The sequence below is a fragment of the Haliotis rubra genome, unplaced genomic scaffold (genome assembly GCF_003918875.1).
Source record: "Haliotis rubra isolate DU_JTF1 unplaced genomic scaffold, ASM391887v1 Scf181, whole genome shotgun sequence".
Taxonomy (NCBI): Eukaryota; Metazoa; Mollusca; class Gastropoda; order Lepetellida; family Haliotidae; genus Haliotis; species Haliotis rubra.
In genome coordinates, this window is record NW_025765792.1 from 56,855 (window position 1) to 80,822 (window position 23,968).

The 23,968-nt window shown below is 37.7% G+C and overlaps 1 long non-coding RNA gene across 1 annotated transcript; it reads right to left on the reverse strand.

Annotated features, from left to right (window-relative positions):
* Window positions 1-9,209: 9,209 nt before the first annotated feature.
* LOC124273495 lies at window positions 9,210-19,840 on the reverse strand. The gene is made up of 3 exons (XR_006897663.1): window positions 19,818-19,840; window positions 19,597-19,601; window positions 9,210-9,306 (listed from the first exon to the last, which is right to left on the reverse strand). It is a non-coding gene; the product is annotated as an uncharacterized LOC124273495 (long non-coding RNA).
* Window positions 19,841-23,968: the final 4,128 nt, after the last annotated feature.

Below are 23,968 nucleotides of genomic sequence, written 5' to 3' on the forward strand. Positions count from 1 at the left end.
TGTACGATTCCTACTATTGCATAAGCCTAGTGGTTAAAGCGTTCGCTCGTCACGCCGAAAGCCCGGGTTCGATTTCTCAAATGGTGACAATGTGTGAAGCTCATTTGTGGTGTCCCACGCCGTGATATTGCTGGAATATTGCTAAAAGCGGCGTAAAACCCCCCAAACAAAATTGTTCATGAAGAGCTATTATAACGCTTGAATTTTTGTCGTATTTTCTTGTCAATCATTATATTGGTTTAGATGCATCAAGTATATAATATAGACATATGTACGTTGATATGTGTTGGTCTATGTTATTCATCTTTCAGCTTCCGAATCGTGAACGCGATGTGAGGAGTTGCGTCCCTTGGGCACACCAGTAACCTCTGCTTGTGGATTCGAATCCGGTATCGTCCCGATGTTTCTAGGCTTGTCAGCACCTTACCAAGTGGTAAACGCGGTTTCATCCAAGGGGTAAATGTATGCGGCTTACATCACTTCGATCCTACTTCTCGCATTAAGCTAACACACCGTAATACAACTGGGTGAGGTGAGGTGAAATTGGGTTTAACGTCGTGCTTGAGAATATTTCGCTCATATGACGACGTGCATGCGTGTGTATGTGTATGTGCGGCTGCTTGTACTAGCCCAGACTTAAGCTGGTTTTATAGTGCTAGCCCACTGAGATACCATGCCGCAGTGAAGCATGAACACCCCACTCAGACACATTATACTGACTCCGAGCCGACCAGTCCTTGTTGTACCCAATAATGCCGAGCGCCAGGCAATGACCAACAAGTACCATATTTTAACGTCTTTTGGTATGACGAGGTCGGGGATCGAACCCGCGACCTTCCGCTCTCCGGGCGGACGCTCTAACCACTACACCACGGAGGCGGTCAATACAACTGGAATACTGTCCAAAGCGCTGTTAAACCCAACTTACTCACTCACTCTCACTAAGGCATTACTCATAAACCGTGAAGATCCGGATTAGAATTGATCTTCAGCACCCCATGCTCGTCGTAAGAGGCGACTAACGGGATCGGGTGGTCAGGTTCACTAACCTCTTAGACACATGTCATCGTATCCCAATTGCGTAAAACGATGCTCACGATGTTGATCACTGGATATGAACTTATGAGAGTAAAGCAGCCTGTGTTATAAATATTCAAACTAAATAACGAGGGGAAACAGAACTGGCTTCATACAAAATAACGAGGGGGGAATAGAACTGGCTTCATACAAAGCGCACCCGTTACGGATTCGACATGACAACGCCTTTACCACCAAACCACACTTTGTATCTCGTTTATTGGAATACAACATGGTTGACCGCAACCATTTGTTTACATAAAAGCGATACAAGTCGGACCGACTGGACGACATGGATACTAAAGATTATTTGCAATTCGTATTTTAATCTCCGCATGATGAAAATATGCCATTCTAATGGGTTAATACTGGCTATATCCACGAATAACCTTATCTGTTATTTTATGTTAAAGACAGATCTAAATCATTTATTTTATTGCCCAGCAACACACATTAATCGTCAACATATACGTTTTAATATTATTAGTGTTATATAACAGATCATAACCGTTGTAACATAAATGTCACCGTCATTGAATACCAATTTTCGTTTATTCCGTTTCTGAAGGTCGTGAAAGCCAACACATATTGACAATTGGAAATCAGTGATGACACCATCGACTTTGAGGGAGTTTAGTTATCGCCGCTTATAGAAATATTCTAGCAATATCACGGCGGGGACACCAGAAATAGGCTTCACACATTGAACCCACGTGGGGAATCGAACCCAGGTCTTCAGTGTGACGAACGGAAGCTTAAACCACTAGGCTACCCCACCGCCCCTGATGACACCAGATATTTGCGAAAAGGGTAATATAGATCATTATGTCCTCGTATCTCAAGCCTGTACCAACGCCTTAATATGCAAGGTTACGCAATCATTTCATCACTGATGAAGTTCTATTCCATGTCATCACCGACACAATTTGGTACATCATCACCCCTCGTGGTAAGTGCAGCCACATCACTGAACTTATAAATCGCTTCTTATTCACATTTTCGTACATGTGCGCAAGGTTCGATAAATTCGTTTTCAAATATTCGTTCAGGAATTCAAGCTGCAAAAACATTTTAAACTGCACCGTTGCGCTATCATTTTTAATTACGCCAAGCACACATCGTGTGGGTTAACCCGACTGAGCTCCAGTCAACTGTCTAATCCGTGCTGCTCTGATCTACGAGAGACCTCCGATTACGTGTTGGCAGTGTCGCGAGTCCTGGGGAGATTCAATGGGCGTACGTACGTACGTTTTTGCTGTTTTACTTGCTGGAGACGCCTCTTCGTGATAAACACAAGCGCTCGGTTTAAAACAGATCAGACGCGCACTTGTTTAGCCGGCGTTCCAAACAACGCACATGCTCACTTTTGATCTCACAGATTTTTTTGAATTTTTGGTTCCGAGAATGTACCTTTTTCATTGTTATTTTTAAACGGTAAACGTTAATACTGACTCTATGTTAATTATACATCGGAACTTTTATACAATAATATCGCTTTAACTTCAACATTAACAGCCTGTTTAAGAAATGAATGGACATTAGAAGAAGATGGTAGGTTTAATTTCATGGATGTTTTGATAATTACACCTTAGGAGGGGTTTGAAGTCATTGCATTGTATCGAGCCAGTTAAAGTCAATTTGCCAGAATTGTAATAAGGAAATCAGTGCAAAGAACACCCAGTCTTAACTATCCTCAGAAACACATTCTGTTTGGTGTAAAGGGAAAAACAGCTGTGAAAATTATATGAATGGATCACTGAAGGTCAGTGATGACACAAGATGTTCGCGAAAATGGTATATGAAATTTCAATCTATTTATAAATTCAAAACTAAGTAATGTACAATCGAGTATTTTATACATTTATTAAGAAAATATAACGTAAAATCCATGTTTTGTTCATATTGTTTTATTGGCTTTTCATTTCTCTTATATGGACCGCGGATAAACAGTTTTGACTTTGATCTTGACTTAACTAATCCTTGACCGCTACACATGTTCTCGTTGAGTGTTTGACGCCTTGAAGTCGGATTTTTTTTTGTGGTGGAGGAGTGTAAAGTCAAAACTCCAACATCTAATCCAGTCAAACTTTTCATTGAGGCGATGGTAGGACTTAACATTTAGAAGGGTATATTGAATATAATATCATGATGATGTAGCGCAATGTTGATGTTTAGGAGAATGTGAAACTTTGAATTTGTAATAATCATTATGATTTTAAAATACGAATATGTCTGACAATAAACTATTTCGACAATGCAACAAAACATGAGTCTACTTTTATCTTTTTATTCGAAGAATGAGGGAATTTATTTTTCCATGCTTCTTAATAATCATCATCAAGTGAGAAAACCAAGTTTATTTAATGTGAATGTTTGGGATGTTTTTGTCAATTTTAAAATAGTTCTTTTATCAAGGCAGGGAAAATTCCCATTTCCCAGTGAGTGAGTGAATATGGTTTCAAATTCGAATAATTTCGCGGACCCAGAAATGAGTGTGACATATTGTACTCATGAGTTGTACTCATGAACGCATTAACCGTTAGGCTACACCGTCGCTGATTAGGGAAAAGGTCCCGCCACCATGTCGGTTCTCCGTTTCTAAGGTTTATAGGAAGCCATCACCTTATTAAGCTCCTGGAAATGATGTAAAACTGATTCATGTAAAGTACAAATTAATTAGATAGTCTTCAGGTTTAGATTCTTCATTGGAAATGCACATCCCCCTCCCAGTCCCCGATTCTTCATCCCCAACAACAGAACAAGATAGTTCAGTAAGGTTAACTAGTACGTGTGAACATTCAGTCGCTTAAAAAGCACATAGTATAGAATAATTAGAGAGTGAGTAAGTTTTACACCGCAATATTCCAGCAATGGCAGGGGGGCACTAGAAGTGGTCTTCATATTTAGCATCCAAGAATTGTGATTAAATAATCAATTAAAAATGGTTTAAATATGCAAATATGTATACTAAATATTCAGTCATTATCAATGTTTAAGTCATGGTATAAGTCCTGCAGATGCTTGATTGGCCTTATTACTACGACACGATGTTTCATATCAGAAGAACTACCCAGAACGTCACTGCATTATGAATACTAAAACTCTGTCCCTCTCTCTGAGCTCAAACAGAAACTAATGAGGGAAATACTTCATTAAAATATAGCAACGATATTGCTCAAATTCAACGATATTGCTCAAAGGATACGAAGGTGATACCCAAAATGAATTATATATATTTCATAAAGTTAGCGTATCAATAAGATCCACCCCACCCCAAATCAACCCAAAACAACTCCGTTTCTATTGATCGCAAATTCTCTTTGACGAATACCTTCTCCATCCTCCCGGTCATCAAGTTTAAGTTGGTCATTCAATCACCTGTGATCCAGAGAGGTGACTTTGAGTCATGAATGATCACATTTGACAGAATTCATGAGAACCTACCATCGATGATTCTGTCTAGGAATGATTGAAGGAACCTGTACAGTGTCAAATAATGATACCGTGAATGCATGGACTGTGGAACACAACTAAGATGTTTGAATAGCTCAAGTATAGGTGTCTGAATAACCTGTGGTCAAGTGCTACCAATCAATCACACGGGATTCCTGACACGGTTGACCATTGTGCCCCGGCTCAACAATGCCTTTCAGTGATGATCTATGTTATACCAGGAGTGTTCGACATGTTGACACAAGCCAGCAACCATTGTTTTAATCACATGCATTCCTCTTCACACGTTCTTCTTGCCTGTGTAGCATCTTTGCTTAAGGCTTTTCCTAGGTAAATGGAGAGCGTTTTAAGTCACACGTGGACATGCGCTCCTCGCGGGAGCTATGTAAGTTCTTCTCGTGCGTTGATCTCCCAAAGTTAAGTCGAAAATACCAGGTATTATCCCACACTCTCTGGTGTCAAGTTCAACAAGATAATGAACACTTCGCTGCCAGATTGTCTCACTTGGAACTTGGATGCAGAGGTTTTTGTTTCTGGTCACGTGTAATGAAGCCTTGTAGTACAGTGACTGGGTTAGAAAGAATGAGTGATTTAAATCCTTTGTCAGACAGCTGTAGTATTAGCTCAGATCGGCGATATATCTGGGTCAAATTGGTGCACATTACCTTTGTCGCCAAGGTGCAAAGACTTTTTCAGAAATGCACTTTTTTCATATTTTGAACACCGTGTGTATTACCATATGGGAGCATGCAGCTGTCCTGTTTTAAAAATTTAAAGAACACAAGCCACGGGAGCACAATGGCTCTATCGTCAAGACACTGTAAACATAAAGTATTGTTAGTCATTCATAGTGTTTAAAACCTTGCACATGTGGCGTTTATAAGGATTTAGGGATTTACACCTATGAATTACCGCCATTTACAACCAAGTGAGTCTTTGAATAAGAAGGAATGAATAACATAGCTAAACTGATTAAATGTTAAATATCGATATTTAAACACATTTTTTCAGCTGTGGAAACAATGACATCTCAGACGTGTTTACAGACAATATGTTTCTGACGCCTTATATCCATATATTGTATCAAACTACGAATTGGCAAGAGGTCAATCGTAGCTTGTGCTAATAATTGAATCTGGCTATCTGTATATGTTTGATTCTTGCAACAATTCATTGCATGTCTTTTTAAAAAGTGTTTTTATGGTAATTAAGTTTTTCAATATGAATAAGAAGAAAGCATATTGATAATGTACACAGAACACATAATCTTTAGGAATTTGGACATTCATACGTGTGCCGGACGATATTGGAGAACGCATCTTGCAAATTGTTGATGATGTTAAAATAATTATATTTTTATAATGGATTGTAATAAATAGTGTTATATTTAAAAGATAAGTGCATGATGATTTTCTGTTCTTCACAGATTGAAAGAAAGCACATTGTCCGATTGCATATTTCACAGACACGTATTTTGATATTTACATATATTCAATACGGAATCTGGTAAAAGAAACCGCTTCTTACAGTTTATGCTTTGGCCGTATATTTTGTAGGACTAAAACAGTTAATGGGGAAATTCAATGATATGATTACATTCCAAAACTTGTGAAGTATGTTATACCTGTTGATAAGTGTTATCCAGCAGGCGAATATGGTCAGTCATTCATAACAGTATGCTAATGAGAATGGCTCAAATATATTGCAAACAGTACGGATGTGTATGCATCAAATATGAACTATTTAAAAAATACATGTATGAATATCATGAGCTACATGTGCCATCTGTCCCGTTTCCATTATTCGAGTGTAATGACGTTTTGGTTTTTGCACAAGACGATATTAGCGACTCTCAACGCTGTCTAGACAAATAAGAAATATGACGTCACAATGGCGAGTTTGTGATAACAGTTTGACTGTGACGTCATCAACCACCAATATCCTCACAGTTGGAACGCCGTGGTACAACTGAAATTCTAAGAAGCAAAGTTTGACTTATTCAGATATTTGTCACTGCATTGTGTGGACCTATATAACATTTAATATTAATAACGGTAGTGAACAAACAAGATTTAGTGAGTGTAATTTAACTGCATGTTTGTTGTCTAGGAGTGAGTGAGTAATATTTAGCAATATTCCAGCAATATCATGGCGGGGAACATCAGAAATGGGCTTCACACATTGTACCCATGTGGGGAATCAAACCCGGGTCTTCGGCGTGATAAGCGGACGCTTTGACCACTAGGCTACCCCACCGCCCCTTGTTGTCTAGGAAGTCAATTGAAACGTTGTAGTATACGGATTTCTTCTCATCAATTTATATATCTAACTCGCATCTATGTAATGGCAGATATAGAAAATAAAACACTAAACACAATATAAGCAAACTTTAAAAGATCTATACTGTAGCGTCCCTTTATGTCAATGATGACACTGGGTGTATATGAAACATGTTATTAAGCACAACGACAGTAAAACATACAGCGCGAATATGTTCAAATCTGCTGGAAATTACACACTGTAAACCGTTGATCATAACGCTACTGACAGTACCAGAATATAACAAGTTCTTGTGACCATTTCTGGAACTGCTTCCGTCTAAACAGAGAAATATAACTGATTTACCTTTACAATGGCCAATGTTTTATGTTAACTGCTCGTGCTGAAATTGAATACTTGAGTGTTAATGTAGTTTCCTTTTATAGTGAACTAACATGCTGTGATATATCCTCTTGGAATTAGGAGGAAATGAATTAAAAGTCATGTCTATCAAATATTGATATTGGGCTGTCGTAACTCCCCAATCGAAATGTAAGAACTATTTGCAGCTCAAGCAACCTTACGATACAATAATTTCCTTTTCCTGTCGATTATTTAATATTTGACAACGTTGGATTTTGGACGATTTGTCAAGGTCGTATATTATTGACACATTTACTTTTTCAATGGATGAAATTAAATAGTGAATTATCGCGTATCCTTGACAGTTGATGCCAAGGTTTAAAAGCACAGCTTGTAAACGATGTAGGTTATGTTTGAGATTTGTTGTGATCTTTTTAACACTTTGGTACACATGGTAGCAGGTTCGACTCGCTTCAGATACGCTGTGGATAAAGATTCATGTGTTGTGAATGTTTACAGAAATCAGCTACAGGTAGCGAGGATATTAGGTTGTGACGCTGCAGTAGAGATGGTGGTATTGACAATGAACATTCCATGTTTGTTCTGAAATGACCATTTCAATATTTACTACATAGTTTCATAAATCGACCTGCGATAGCAGGATTTGGGCAACGCTTTTTGTGATGTTTTAGCACGTTGGTACGCACTGTGAACAAATGCCACGCATTTTATTTCAATATTTTTATGACATTGACATTATGATGTCAAAGCTTAGTGAATTCAGTGTTACGACATTGACAAACATACACATATATGTTACTCAGTATAAACGTGTTCTCTGCTGAATATAAATATAACGTAAATAAATGATTGCCATCCAAACATGTGCGAAGGTGTTTGAACCTTCCCATGGGTTGTTAAAAGGGAAAAAAGCCTAAAAAATGTTTGCTCATTTTTTCTTCAATAAAACCCAATATATTTCTGGGAACGTAAACATATAACGCCCATGAAAAATGAATACCCTGTCTTGATTATCTGAAGAAACAGATTCCGTCGGGCGTAATGGGTATAAAATATCGGTGAAAATTGTTTGAATGTACCATTGAAAAAGTAACAACGCCAGTGTTGGTGAAATGGGTTAGCATGTCCTGCCCAACCGGTATCATTCGAAATCCACACATTTTGGAAAAAAAACGATCAGTATTTTTTGCCAGACGCGGAACTATTTCCCGAGAAAAACCCCAGAGCCCATTGAACGATTCTGATTACTAGATTCCGATGTATATGAATCCCCATCAAATAGCGCTCATACCAGGTGCCTGGGAAAAGCGGAGCGTAATATCATACTCTACCGGTCGCACCTATCACAAACACATTCAAAGGCAAGTAAAATATTCAACTGTTTGTTGTTCAACGCCACACTCAGCAATATTCCAGCTATATGGCGGCCGTCTGTAAATAATCGAGTCTGGACCAGACAATCCGGTGATGAACAGCATGAACATCGATCTACGCAAATGGGATACAATGACATGTGTCAACCAAGTCAGCGAGCCTGACCACCCGATCCTGTTAGTCGCCTCATACGACAAGCATGGGTTACTGAAGACCTATTCTAACCCGGATCTTCACGCTCAGTATTCAACTGAACAATTGGAAACAGTGTCATGCTTTGTGATTTGGTCGATGCCGTCGAAAGTTGCTGATATTTCAGACACTGGTTTGCCTGGTACATGTTCAAGCATACTTAATTCAAAAGATATTGTGACGCAACATCAAAATCAACGTTAAACATTTACTGCCGCAAATGTTTTACAATGTTCCAGGTATGGCGACAATCAACAGTTCATAAGAACGCGAATGAAATGTTCATTGATGCAGGCTCGGCACAAACCGATCCCTTTCAAGAACACAATCATGGCCTGATGTAAGACAATTTTTTATCTGTATACTCCCCAGGGAGTTGAACATAATCAGTACGATGGTGTCATAAGTAAACAGCGCACCTGGATATGAGCGCCATGTAAGCGGACTGTTACTATTATTACGATTACATGTAAATTGCATTGAGACTCAGATCCACCCTTTCGAGATTTCGATGTAGTAATTTTGGTTTGACTGTAGAAACTGGAAGATATTGTCATATTTTGCACTCTGAAAGGTATTGTCCATTTTGTAAATTGAATAACGAATTTTATATCGAAGATTAATACCATGTAATGTTTATCTGTAATAGTTACAATTCACCTAGAAAAATTTACCTCAGTAAATTTACACAGAAAGATTGTTAATCTGTACAACACTAAATTTGATGTCCTCAACAAATAATATTGTTATTTATAAGATATGTCGTTATCTGGAGAAAGTCCAAAGATTAAGGAAAAAGATGAATACTACTTTATTACTTCGCACATAAGTTAAACATTGTGTAAAGACAATGGCCTATGGCCCTTTACTGAAATAAATCTGTCTGTCTGTAACTGAATTATTGATTGACGGAAAAAAGAAACACCTGACACTTAATCAATATCAGCATTTATATACACGACACGGTGTACATAACATCATAAGGCCAATATGCATTATATATGCATAATATGTGATCGAAAACACTTGTTTTTCTTTTTCGTCCCTGATAAAAAACAAAGTATAAAACATTGCCAGCATTGCGTCTTGTAATACCTATACATATAGGTTCTTCGTAAGAAAGTATTTAAAACAATTTCACAGCTGGCAGTAGTCCACATTCCTCATGTAAAGCCCTCTGTTTGTACGATTGTTTGTACACAACAGCCCACGTTATCATTCTGCAAATATGTTTCTTTAAGCATAACAAAAAATGAACTAAGCACATACATTAAAAGCAGGAACCAGCCGCCAAAACAGACTTCTGGTAAGAAACACCAGACACAGTGCAAATATTATATTTTCTTACTAATGTCGTATGGATTTAGTGTGATTTGTTGAATATATCTGAGCAATTACTACATGGCCTTGGGAGTAGATCGTGACCTGACTTCTACGTAGCTTATCTAGTATATACCTGTAGCTTACCTGTACATACAATCCCGGGCTGAGAGGTTAAAGTTTTTTAATCACGTTATGAGTCGCTTTGGAAGGTGTTGCTAAGTCGTAATGCTGCTTACATATTACCTTGCCTGCAGCATAATGTTTTTGTGAATGCTATTGAAACACTGTAATAAAAAAATCTCAGTGTATGAAATTTAGAACATGTATTTTCTGTTTATACACATTTTGGAAAAGATTAAAAAAATATTTTATTCGTTTTGAACTATTTATGCATTATTTTTGTATCACAAATATTTCAATTGTTGTTTTCCCTTTTTATGTCACACGCTATAGTAATTTATACGGTTAATGTCGCGCATTACAGTAAACAAGCAAATGTAATCGAATTAAAAAAATGTTTTTAGTGATTATAATAACATGTATTTCATGTCTTACACTACCATGCACAAACAATAAAAATGTATACAAATGTATTGTATAGAACCATTGTTCTACTTCAAGGGGACTTGTATTTATACTATTCAAGTAACAGGAACTGCTTCCAGTGAAGCTGTCCACACGGCGGCTCACAAAGAACATATAGTGAGTGAGTGAGTTTAGTTTTACGCCGTTTTAGCAATATTCCAGCAACATCACGGCGGGGGACACCAGAAATTGGCTTCACACATTGTACCCATGTGGGGATCGAACCCAGGTGTTCAGTGTGACGAGCGAACGCTTCAACCACTATGCTACCCACATTACAAAACAGGAACAGAAAGGTGGAAATGAATTCCAGTACAAAATGCGGTTGTCATAAGCACTGAAATATCATAAATAAAAACATGCTACGTAACCCAGTGTCACGTGTTATGTACCCAGTGAATTATACCAATTATGTATATATTGAGAAGAAACCATACTTCCTTTGTTCTTCCACTGTCATTAAACGATACACCATACACTAGTTATACTTTAAATATCGGTTCCTCTCTCATATCCTTTTTTCATATTATATACATCGAGCTTTCTGGCGCTGTGTATCAACAATAGCCCATTGTGGTGGCCAACTGTAGTTCGGATTGTGAATGAATGAACGAACGAATGAACGAACGAACGAATGAATGGTCGTTTTTTCATCCAATACTTTCTGAGAAATTCTGACTTTGGCGTCACTCATTCACTCGTACAGAGGCTGAACTAAGATTTACTAAGTTCCATTGCTGTGTCTTTGACTTATCGTGCTATATCTAAAAACAATGGTGTGAATCACTTGCAAAATTAGGCAACATGCATGTCTGTACCTACATCTACATCTCCACATCTTATCGACATCTACATCTACACCGACCCCACATACACCTACATATCTGTATCTACATCCACACATTTGGTAACATGCACTTCTACACGTGTGCCTCCACATACACTCATACATTTACAGTGTTCATTTTAATATCTTGATTAAATCTTCTATGTATACAAAAAAGGTCAGTTTAATATGTCTATGGCTGCAAGTAAATATTTTTCGTGAAACACATTTTTGAACTGTTACCAGACTTCACAAAGGGATGAAGGTGGAATCCTTCCCTTATCACCAGGAAGGGCGTCCCCGTTGGCACAACCACAACTGGATCATATGTTAATGGCTGTCTCTTTACGGCATTGGGATGTAAACACGACGTTTTGCAGGATTACAGCAATGAAATCGGAATTGTGCTCAGGAGATAGAGGTACTTATGGCCAATGTTTTATTGGCACATGCAGTTTACTTCGAATGCTCCTTTCAGGATTTACGTCGCCTACGTCATATGTCCAATGTATTAAGACGATGTAATACGTCCCAAAGTATACACGTATAATATCCTATACTTTAAATGCATGGAATGCCATATGTATACCCCATTGAGTGAGTGAGTGAGTGAGTATGGTTTTACGCCGCTTTTAGCAATATTCCAGCAATATCACGGCGGGGAACACCAGAAATGGGCTTCACACATTGTACCCATGTGGGGAATCGAACACAGGTCTTCTGCGTGACGAGCCAACGCTTTAACCACTAGGCTACCCCACCGTCCCGAATACCCCATTGAATAGTTATGATTGGTGATGATTAAAGTGTAGTTGCATGTATTATGTATTCGGTGAACATTTGTATAATGACACATGCATCATCTGTGAATGTATACTGTCGATAGATTATGTTCCATATACCATATACATGCACATGACATATTTATATGGTGTATACGTGTATAATAATACACGCAGAATATGTACACTGTATAATGTACTTTGTTCCATATATTATGTATATATACTGATGACCCACTCAGTGTCACACGTTTACAATGCCATACGCATAGTGCCCACTGTATTAATGACCCATACACAATCCACATGTATTGTATTGGATGTCCCATGTACAACCACTAAATATTAACATATAATGTGTTACATGCCTCATATACAAGCCTTATGTATTACACATGTATTGTCTTATTGTGTTGGATGTCCCATGTACAAGCCTTATGTTTTAACGTATAATGTGTTACATGCCCCAGATAAATCCTTATGTATTAACATATAATGTGTTACATGCCCCAGATACAATCCTTATGTATTAACATAATGTGTTACATGCCCAAGATACAATCCTTATGTATTACGTATACTGTGTTTCATGCCCCATATACAATCCTTATGCATTACCTATAATGTGATACATGCCCCATATCATATGTGCCATATATTGTAATAGTACCTCATGTAATATCTCCACCATGCATTGTATCTCATAGACTGACTGACTGACTGAGTTTGGTTTTACGCCACTTTTAGCAATATTCCAGCAACATCACGGCGGGGGACACCAGAAAGGGGCTTCGAACATAATACCCATGTGGGGATTCGAACCCTGGTCTTCGGCGTGACGAGCCAACACTTTAACCACTAGACTACCCCACCGCCCCATCTCATAGACAGTACCCCGCACATCGTGTCTAATGTTATATGAAGCCATAAAATACGTTGTAAACTACAATGTGGTTCTGAAATAGATATGAAACTGTTCGCTTATGTGATTATATATGTATGTTATGCCATCTATGAATGTTAATAAATGATAACAAGGATGTATTGTTAGTATTGTTTTTATTCCTGTGAATATTTTTACATACGATGAAGATAACTAGATCTACCTGATATGCATGCAACAGTATGACGATCATAACATTTAGCAAACATTGATATTTTCACAAAATATAATTAATCCGACATTTTCGTTAATCCGACATATTTCTCTGCAACCACAAGTGTCGGATTAACGAGAGTTGACTGTATTAGAATCTTGGTCATAAGAGGCGGCTGGTCTGGGTGGTCAGGCTAGTGGACATCATTAATGCATGTCATCGGTTCCCAGTTACGCAAGTCGATGCTCACGAAGTCAATTATTGGATTATCTGGTTCAGACTTGATCACTTACAGGTCGCTTTCATATAGCAGGAAAATGGTGAATGCAGCGGTAAACAAAAAAGAAACAAACAAAAACACCCCAGAAAAACAAACATTTAGAATTATACTTCTGACGAGGATGCAAGAAACGGCTTATGCGTGTATGTAATGTTGGTTATGAAAGTGGAATAGATTTTGTGGCTTGCATTTTTTAACAAATTCTTTTGATCTTTCGAAGCGAAAAGATAAATCATTCATAATTCTTGACATGCGATGCCAAGTGATATCATTATACAAACAAGGTTAAAGCTTGAATGAAAGAGATGTTAACCTTGACACTTAGGGGGTTAGACAAATATACAACATAGTCGTCTTGGTTTGATGTCAGATCACATATGTAATGCCCACAACTTGGAGAGCTGGTGATGGAATTACTGTGTACGCTTATGTCGGATTACAAAAATCAAGGTTTGAGTTAGAGAAACGCATGAAAACAAATAATATTATATCATACTGTAAGCATCTTTTTGTTGCATTATTCAAATAGACAAACCGCTTAACCACAGTAAGATTATCGTATTATGAAAAACAAGGTAACGTCTTATGAGAATTATACTAAGCCTTTCTTGCTTAAACATGTGTACATTTCGCACCACAAAGAGATTTGGAGTTCTGTTGATTCAAAACATAAATTTAATTTATTTACTTTTATTCAGATTTGTTCACAGCGTAGGTGGTTCCAAAAAGGAAGAAAGAAATGCCAGGATGCTAAATGTACTGTGTATAGCGTGAGTGAGTATGGTTTTACGCCGCTTTTAGCAATATTAAAGCAATATCACGGGGCTACACCAGAAATGGGCTTCACACATAGTACCCATATGGGGAAACGAACCCGGGTCGTCGGCGTGACGATCGAACGCTTTAACCACTAGGCTACCCCACTGCTCCGTGTACATACCGATGTCATACCGAAGTCATAGTGACGTTGTAAAATACAAGGTACTTAAGTTTATCTATTACAATGCATAGTCACATATATCATAAATGTACTTAGATTTACATACGAATTCATACGCTTTTAAGTGTAAATAATAGACTGAACTGTCATTTACAATAGTGTACCTACCTTCAAGCCATATCAAACAAGCAGTTGGTCGTTAACCTAATTACAATGCATTATTAGTCACACATGACATTAATGTCACCTTTTTACAGACTCATGCATGTACTCTTTAAAATGTAATTTATAGCGCTAAAGGTGAATTTACATGTAGTGTACGTACATGCAGACAGACAGACAGACATTTTATTCAGTAATAGGCCACTGGCCCAAAATACATTCATAAAAATGATAAGAAGTTACATGCGTTTTACCAGGGAGACTATATAACGTTGTAGATTATCCCTGGTTTTACATAAAAACATCAGAATCTCTTATTTTCCCAACATTATATAAAAATAGGCACAAATTATTTATTTTCCCAACATTTATGTTTGTTGAAGTCATTATGTTTATAAAACTGTGTTGTGAAATAGGATGTTTCAAATATTTACCCAGAAACTTATTCCTTATATCTAAGTAGGCTTTACAATAAAGTAAAACATGTATTTCATCTTCAGTTAAATTAAGATTATTTTTGTACGTACATGCAAATTGTATAAACCAAGCTATTGATGGTTAACCTTGTAACAAACTGGGAAAGTTTGACTCAGGTCTCCAGGAAAGACGTCTACAGCAGAGACACCAGATCAGGGTTCGCCACAGACACCACAGGGTGGATTTGAACTGACCTGAACTATACCTTCACTCTGGTGTTCTGCGGCATTAGAGGTACATGTTTACACCATTATGATGTACAACTTATATTTGTTGAATACATGTATGATATATAAAATGGATATATACATAGCGGTTGTTTGCAATCACTACGTGTCTGCATACAATGACCAGTTAAATGAATAATGTTACACTCATACGTTTTTTTTCATTTTGGGGCGCTGCTTACGGGAGGCATTATTAGTTTGCAAAAAATAGCAAATTTCGTAATTGTTCTAGGGGAAAAAGTTTGTTCATTTCGTTTATATCTGGGTTTCTTGATATATGTTTACCTTTGTAGGACCAAGGTAGGACAAATAAACAGAGTGTGAAATTTATCTCCAATACCGTTTATATACTGGACAAAAATAGTTAGGGATATATGTAAATTTTAATCATAATAAAATATCAATCATAAAAATACCAATATCTCTAACATACTTTGTCCAGTATATTACAAAGAGAGCATAATCTTTAACTTGGGTGGTGGTTGAGTGTTTTACTCCATCGTCCTGTATCAACTGGAAGGCAAGGGTTTGAGGTTTTGACATTGAGTAACGCCCTCCGATCAGTCCACCTGGTATGGGACGGGGGGTTCTGATGGCTAATACAGGAACTGTTCCCATAATGTCAAACCACATCAATACACTCATGCACTGTCCAAGAGATCTCCAAGTATGGATGTACCAAAGCAACAAATAAATACAGCTAAAGGCAGGTTCCTTTATTTGGGTCAGCAGCGATGATATAAACCAACACAAATTATCCGTCAGAAGTCAGAATTAACGTGCTAACACAAAAACATGAAAGTCGCAACCTTGACCGAAATAAAATCCGAAAACAATAACTTCACGTGGAGGTGCTAAAACTTCCTATTTCGGCCTTTGTTTACGTGTTGACATTTCAATTATTCTCATAAACCCAAAACAATCAACAATAAAAGGACAATACATACACGGTAACATTGTCTCCATATTCATACATTTGGAAGCTTTAAACTGACGCAGTTCACAAAAAGAGTCAACGTCTTTGCATTTTAACGACGAATACTTGAAAAAACCCAACGTGGACCATGGATTTGACTTGCATTTTTTCATGGTGTTAATGTTTGAAGATATTAACGCCATGCTGCCCTTGACCCAAGACTACACGGGGCGAGGAAATTTTCCTTCAACAACCTGCTGCTAAGAGGAAAATAAACTGACCATGGCTGTGCTGTGATTTCAACAAAGTTGCTTAATTCTAATATAACTCTCCACTTTGACATAGAACGGCTGGTGGTTCGTGGTCAGATTGCCAGCGATTACTGGGAAATTATGCCACACAATGCCACACAGCCAGGTTTCCTTTACAAGGGATTTGGATTTTGCTTTGAAAAAATGAGACACACCTAATCATTTTATCGATCAGGAATGACAGATCAAAACATATGAAGAAGCTCTGCTATAAGTCTGCAAATGTATTACCCAAAATGATTAAGCAGATGTCAGTTTTGTAGGGCAACATCTGTTCTGCATTCTTGTCCAGTTGTTGTTTGGGTTGTCAATCATGAATGTTTTAATATATTTAATCCGTAGATAACTATCAATCATTGTTTGTCACTCCAGAAGTTAGCATTGGAAAAGGCGAAGTCTACGACAGTTCAACCATTGAACCGTACACTATTCTTCTACAGATTATCGCCGAACGTTTCTTAAAATATCCATGAGGGTATCACAGTCTGATTACAGTATGTTATGTTCAGTCGTCGGGTCCCAATTGCTCAGATTGATGCTCATGCTGTTGATCACTGGATTGTCTGGTCCAGACTCGATTATTTACAGACCTCCGCCATATATTGCTGAATGTTGCTGAGTGCGGCGTAAAACTAAACTCACTCACCTTCCATAATCATAATATTTATTAACCGACAGTGACGTCAATCTATTGTTCTTTGGGGGACACTTTTTCTCGTAATATCCCTCAAATCTGATACAATCTCGCTTCCTCGGGCAATTATCTAAATAATGTCCCTCTGTCCCGGGCAATTATCTTAATAACGTCCCTGTGCCCCGGGCATTATCTTAATAACGTCCCTCTGCCTTGGGATTTTCTGAGGAATAGCCCTTGACTTTGAATTATTACTTGTTTTGAAGATTGATACGACTTTGTCTTGCCATCACTGGATGCGATCTTAAAATATGACATTATTGACAATTTCCAACATGTAGTGCCGACACCCGGTTTCGAACCCGCAACCTTTCGCTTACTAGCTTGGCGGTTTTATCCACTAGGCTACGAAGGATCGCTGTGAAGATTGAGATTGTTTGTCGGTATGAACCGTGTGTTCCTCGCAAGACGGGTAGTGCGGGCAGCGCACGTGCAGGGCACATGTAGCGCGTGTGGAGCACGTGCATTGCGAGGCGTCGGCTGCCAGTCTCATCCCAGTTGATTTCAACAGTAAATACCAAATATTGAAATATATCTAAAGTATATCTTCGGTCGGTTTATAAGTTGGATATAACATGACCCGTGGGCATTATTGAAAAGTAAGCCCTCTTCCCTTGGAAAATGCCCGCGGGGCTTCGGCCCATGGGCATTTCCCGCTGGAAGCGGGCTTACTTTTCAATAATGCCCGCGTGTCATGTTATATCCTACACATAAAAGCGACAAAACTACTCCCAAAACATAAGAAATCGCTGCAAAAACAGAGAGCATTGCACGATTCTGACTATGTCATTAGCGTGTGTTTATGCATCTTTATGAAATTGCGACGATAGCAGGAGTAAGGGAAGAAGTGAACATGTACCCTTTAAAAACATATGCAGAGTCAAATGTTCACCACAACACAACACGGGAAATACCGCCATCTACTACTTGGGGCTCATGTCCGTTTTGTAATCTTGATGATTAAATGTGACACCCATCACAAACACACGCACATGCGTGTAAAATATTCACCTGAACAAACAAGAAACAGCATCTATAACTGCAGCCAAAAAGAGCAGCAAACGCATCTTTTCAGAGTTTAACAGTTATCTCAGAAAGCACTGTACATGTCACTGTCTGTTTCTTACGTCAGGCGTTGAACCTGGCATTATTGAAATTGGTGAACTTATTTTTGCTATTCATACCCGCGGGTGGTAACTATAGACTAGCCTACTTTACCCGAACACCTGGTGCCATCACTATTCGACAGCGTTTCATAAACGTCGGAATTGTACAATCGACTCTACTATTAGCAAAGATGTTTTTCTAGGTATGGAAAGGGTTATTTCGTTTGTATTTTTCTACATATCATTCCAAAGTTTTGATTTTTCAAATATTACATCATGCCTATGTCTAGGTCACCTCTCGACAGGTTAGTGTGACACAGTCCGGATGTGTATCTAGATGTCAAAGACGTAGACATACCATGCATTCAACTTATGTTTTTTGAAGATTTATCTGCAGTAACCCAACAGGAGCTCCCAGATAACAATGTGAACCACAGACAATATCCCTCGATCCCAGGAAGGGCGTTTACATCTCTATATCATAAAAAAGGATTTAAGCCTTCATCTTGTGAGTGAGTTGGCGTGGGGGATATTGACAAGCCTAATGGCGCCGTTTGGACACATCTTTAGACTAATGCCCAAACAAATACTTAATGGGAAATTGATTGAATCGCAAGACACGGCGAGCATATTTCCCCCTGTTACCACGTGGGGACGTTTGATGGTGCTTGTTCAGGGAATATTTTACATTTAGTATTAATAAAAGCCATGATGGACACTGTGAAATAGGAGATGGTATGAAGATTGCTAACATTTGGGACAGAAGCAACGTATGCATGAGTGTGTGAATTATGACATTAATGGCAGGTGCGTGGTTGTACTTGTTACTCCCAACTGACCTGATCTCCACAGCCATGATGGACACTGTGACATAGGAGATGGTTTGAAGATTGCTAACATTGGAGACAGAAGCAACGTATGCATGTGTGTGTGAATTATGACATTAATGGCAGGTGCGTGGTTGTACTTGTTACTCCCAACTGACCTGATCTCCACAGCCATGATGGACACTGTGACATAGGAGATGGTATGAAGATTGCTAACATTTGGGACAGAAGGAACGTATGCATGTGTGTGTGAATTATGACATTAATGGCAGGTGCGTAGTTGTACTTGTTACTCCCAACTGACCTGATCTGACCTTGTGAAATGTTATGAATGAAACGTTCTTGTTTAAATATATCCGTAGGGGTGGGGCACTGAGCTGCAACTGTTCAAAATGTTATGATTGATCGATAAAATATGGGGTAAAGTGTTGGGGAGAATTTTACAAATTTGCAACATCAGATCACACTTTTCACGTTATTAGATATGACAATTATGTTATTTATTTTGTACAGAATGTTTTAGACTGACTGACTGAGTTTGGTTTTACGCCGCTTTTAGCAATATTCCAGCAATATCACGGCGGGGGACACCAGAAATGGGCTTCACACATTGTACCCATGTGGGGAATCGAACCCGGGTCTTCGGCGTGACGAGCCAACGCTTTAACCACAAGGCTACCCCACCGCCCCGAATGTTTTACAGAGGATGGCAAATACGTATGAACAGTATGTACAACTTTAGTCGAAAAGTGTATGACGAACTACGGTTATAACGAAGAACTAGTGGTCTCTTTGAGTTTCTTTATAAATGAAATATACTCTATATTAAGTGATAAAGGATTGCTTAGATGCAGCTGAGTGAGTGAGTGAGTGAGTGAGTGAGTGTTTTTCATGCGGCTTTGAAAAGTGTTCCACTTCCACCACAACATGTCAAATGGCAAATATCGTTTTGAGCTGCAGCTGAGTGAGTCTGTGTGTGTGAGTGAGTGCGTGTGTGCGTGTATGCGTGTATGCGTGTGTATGATCAGGAATTGGTGGGGGTTGGGGTTGGGTTGGGTTGGGGTTCGGGTTGGGGTTGGCGAGCTGGTATATTCGAAATAGAAGCTAGACATCTACAGCAAACCAGATTCATTATAAAACTTGAAAATACGACCCTCACAACAATAAAACTTTGTGGAAGTCAGTAGCATGATTATGCCTTGACATAAACACATGTCATGGACAATTTATTGATTTCGATAAAATTGTTCTTGATACAACTTTGCAGTATATTGAGGAGGCAATAACAATGACACGATTCCCTGGTATCATCACCATCAAACACTGAATCATCATCACCATGAATTGATGATATGGTCAATAAATGTACAATGGCGAAATCGTATAAAAAAGGGTTTTATAGTGTTTTTTGTAAGTCTATGAAATTGAGAACATTCATTCACTTACACGACTACGTATATGTAAATTACTGACTTTCAGTCATGCAACAAAGTATTTCTTAAATTCAACACAATTTAAAATAAGTACAACCAGCCCGATTGTCAATGTTTATGTGACCTTGTGTATTGCTAGTCGTTTAAGCCACAGTTCAGCATTTAGGAGTTTAATACCCTGGATTACATGGCTATTAGAAAGCCTGCCTGCCAAAACAATCTCTTTGCCAACTCTAGTCAACTGACCCTTATAATGACGTTGACCTTGACAAAGCAGAAGGTCAAGAGGACCCAGCCAAAAAGGATCTTGTTTAAACGAGAAGGATAATTACAACATTGACACCAGTGTGTAAACATGTTTTTAATTAGGGAGCAGAATACTACTCCATTGTGACGGGATAAATCCTTGAATAGAGATGGCATTGTTCTTAGTAGATTGCTCTCTGAGACGGAATTATGCCGTTAAATGCTCTCGTGAACGTTTTTGTATTAATGCGAAACATTAAACATTAGAGTTAAATAACAGCAGTCATCCAAACGAAGCCTTTAAATATTGTCAAACATGTTGAAAACATCATCTTGTTCTGAGATCAGTTGTTCATGCCAATCAGGTTTCCCTGGTCATTTGGGTTTAAATATTTAAAATTCAGTATGTAACTAGGGATTTTGTTAGTCGATATTTGTTTTTCAAGATTCATCAGTTTCCATTTCATGTATGTATATTAATGTTTTATATACCTGTGGAAGGTCAGTACATACGTGAACTTATGTAATGTTGCAATGTATTTACATGGTAAAAATGTGTTTCTATCATGATAAAAATGTGTTCTAATCCTTGTACACAACAATATTTTTGGAGTTGAGAAATTTACATTGCGCATGAATCCTTGCATGTATATTTGATAAGGCTGCAAGTTATAACATAATCTCGAGGTGAATAGTTAATACACTGTTTAAACATATTTTTATTTAATTTTTTTTTTAATAATAATAGTTTATTACTGTGTCATATGTTACATGTAGTTATACATTTTGGCACTTTACCTTATACAAACACCGGGCCAGTTCTGGCCTAAATGACACCAGATAAATAGATATATTTTTCAGTAAAATTGAATAAAAAGTATTATAAAAATATTCAACAGGGATCGGTGAACAAGCTGTAAGCTTATGTGAACACCTCTCCCTTACAAACACAAATAATGATTACATAATTTGACTGTAAATCGTGAACAAACTATACAAAATAGGAAATAAAGTATGTCGGCATCATAAATTGAAAGTAAACAGTCATTTTATCCTGAGAAAAAGCAATCAAATCTGCCTGATTGTGCAATATACAAACGAACAGATTCAAGAATCTGCATGTTTATAGGTACATTTACATGATCATTTCCGAATAATACTGAATCGAATGTGTATCCTTTTTGGTAAAAGTACATGTTATTTCGAGTTTCAGTATGAGTAGGACAAGTAAAGACAAAATGAAAATTATCTTCATTTGCTATTCCACATGAGCATATCGGACTCTCTGAAATGCATCTTTCGTATTTGTGAGCATCGAGGTTAGTTAGTACAGTAATAAATAGAACAGGTAATTAGTCCATTAATTCACATTCTCACAATATGTGCAAAAATAAATAATTTTTAAAATCCACACTTGATTTATTTTATTTATGTACAGTTTTGCAAGCTCTTATACAAAATCTACATGATGATATTCCTCATCATAAAAATTGTGTTTTCATTCAAACTGATATATTGAACAATTTCTACATTTCATTCAAACGTAATCCGATATGTCATAAGATTTCCAAGGATGTTACCCCAGGTGTTAAGGAAACCGTGCTATTATGTGACATGGAATTACAAGTTGACTCTTTCATGGCGAACCTGAAGAAGTCCTAGTTAGAATGTCCCAGTTTAGAAGGTACAAAAACTAATATGATTTTCCACCATGGTCCTGTGTCAACTTGCCTCGAAAACTTCCCAGGTAGTTCTATCTTTGTAAATCCTATTAAACACCAAGCTATTGTCACTCTTAGATGGTGAAAAACGTCATTTGTCAAAAAAGTTTATTCCAGAAACAGATGCTGGGATGCAATCTCAGATATCGGGGAAATTAGAAAAAATGACACAACCCTGTCCAAACATCCAGGAAGGGAGACGAGGAAGTGGAGCCTTCTCACCAACAATATTTCTTTTCAAGCGATAAAGGCCTTTGAATGATTCCTGAAATATAGTCGTGTTATCGTGATATTTCAAAGGGGGATTACATGATGTTTGCCTTGACAGTTCTCAAGGGGCCCCTCCCTCGCCGGTGCAGGTCAAGTATGAGGGTCACACGCACCTGAGAAGGAGGTTGGCGAGGCTTACATGTTGCGCTAACACCTGCTAATATTGTACACTTGAAACAAAAGAGACAGGTGAACCTTTCCTCATCTGTGTTCAAATTGAGTTTTATTTATATATGAAGTTTATACTGATGTGTAGGTTTATTATAGTCTAGACATCAATGTTTACTGTCATACTGAATAAATATAATACTTGTTTTATATGCGCTGGTATGATAATGAAAATCTGTTCACTGTAACAGTTCTGGTGTCCCCCGCCGTGATATTGCTAGAATATTGCACAAAAATACGGCGTAAAACTACAGTCACTCTCTGTTTACGGATGTTAATCCTCACATTAATTCTCAGTTACACATTTCATCAAATTATAATGCAGTATTCATTTATTCCAATTCATGGATATATGAAGAAAATAATACGTTTGTACATAATAACATTTTTATAGCAACACATTGTTACGTAACTTACATATCAACGCTTCCAAACAACAAGGTACATGTCCTTAAAAGAAATATGTAAAATTATAAAAAGTATGTACTTTCTTAACTTGATCAGAGTGTTTAACAAATTAAACTAAAACTTAACTCACTCACTCACTCAAAGGAAAAAAAACATACTTTGAATAAAAAATGCAATGAATAAGGAACATTAAACAACATTTTTTAAATAAAACATGCAATGAATATGGCCCATCTGTCCAGTCGGTGAAGTAAGATATTACCCAATGCACTATTCCATGACCCAGTATTCAGTTCATCGATTAAAACATGTTTACAATGTCCGCACCCACGTGTCAGTGTTTCGCGTCAGGCGTCCATACAACAGATTCAAGGTCGGAATCTATGGTAAGCTGCTAGTTTATCTTTGTGACATCTGTAATATTGACATT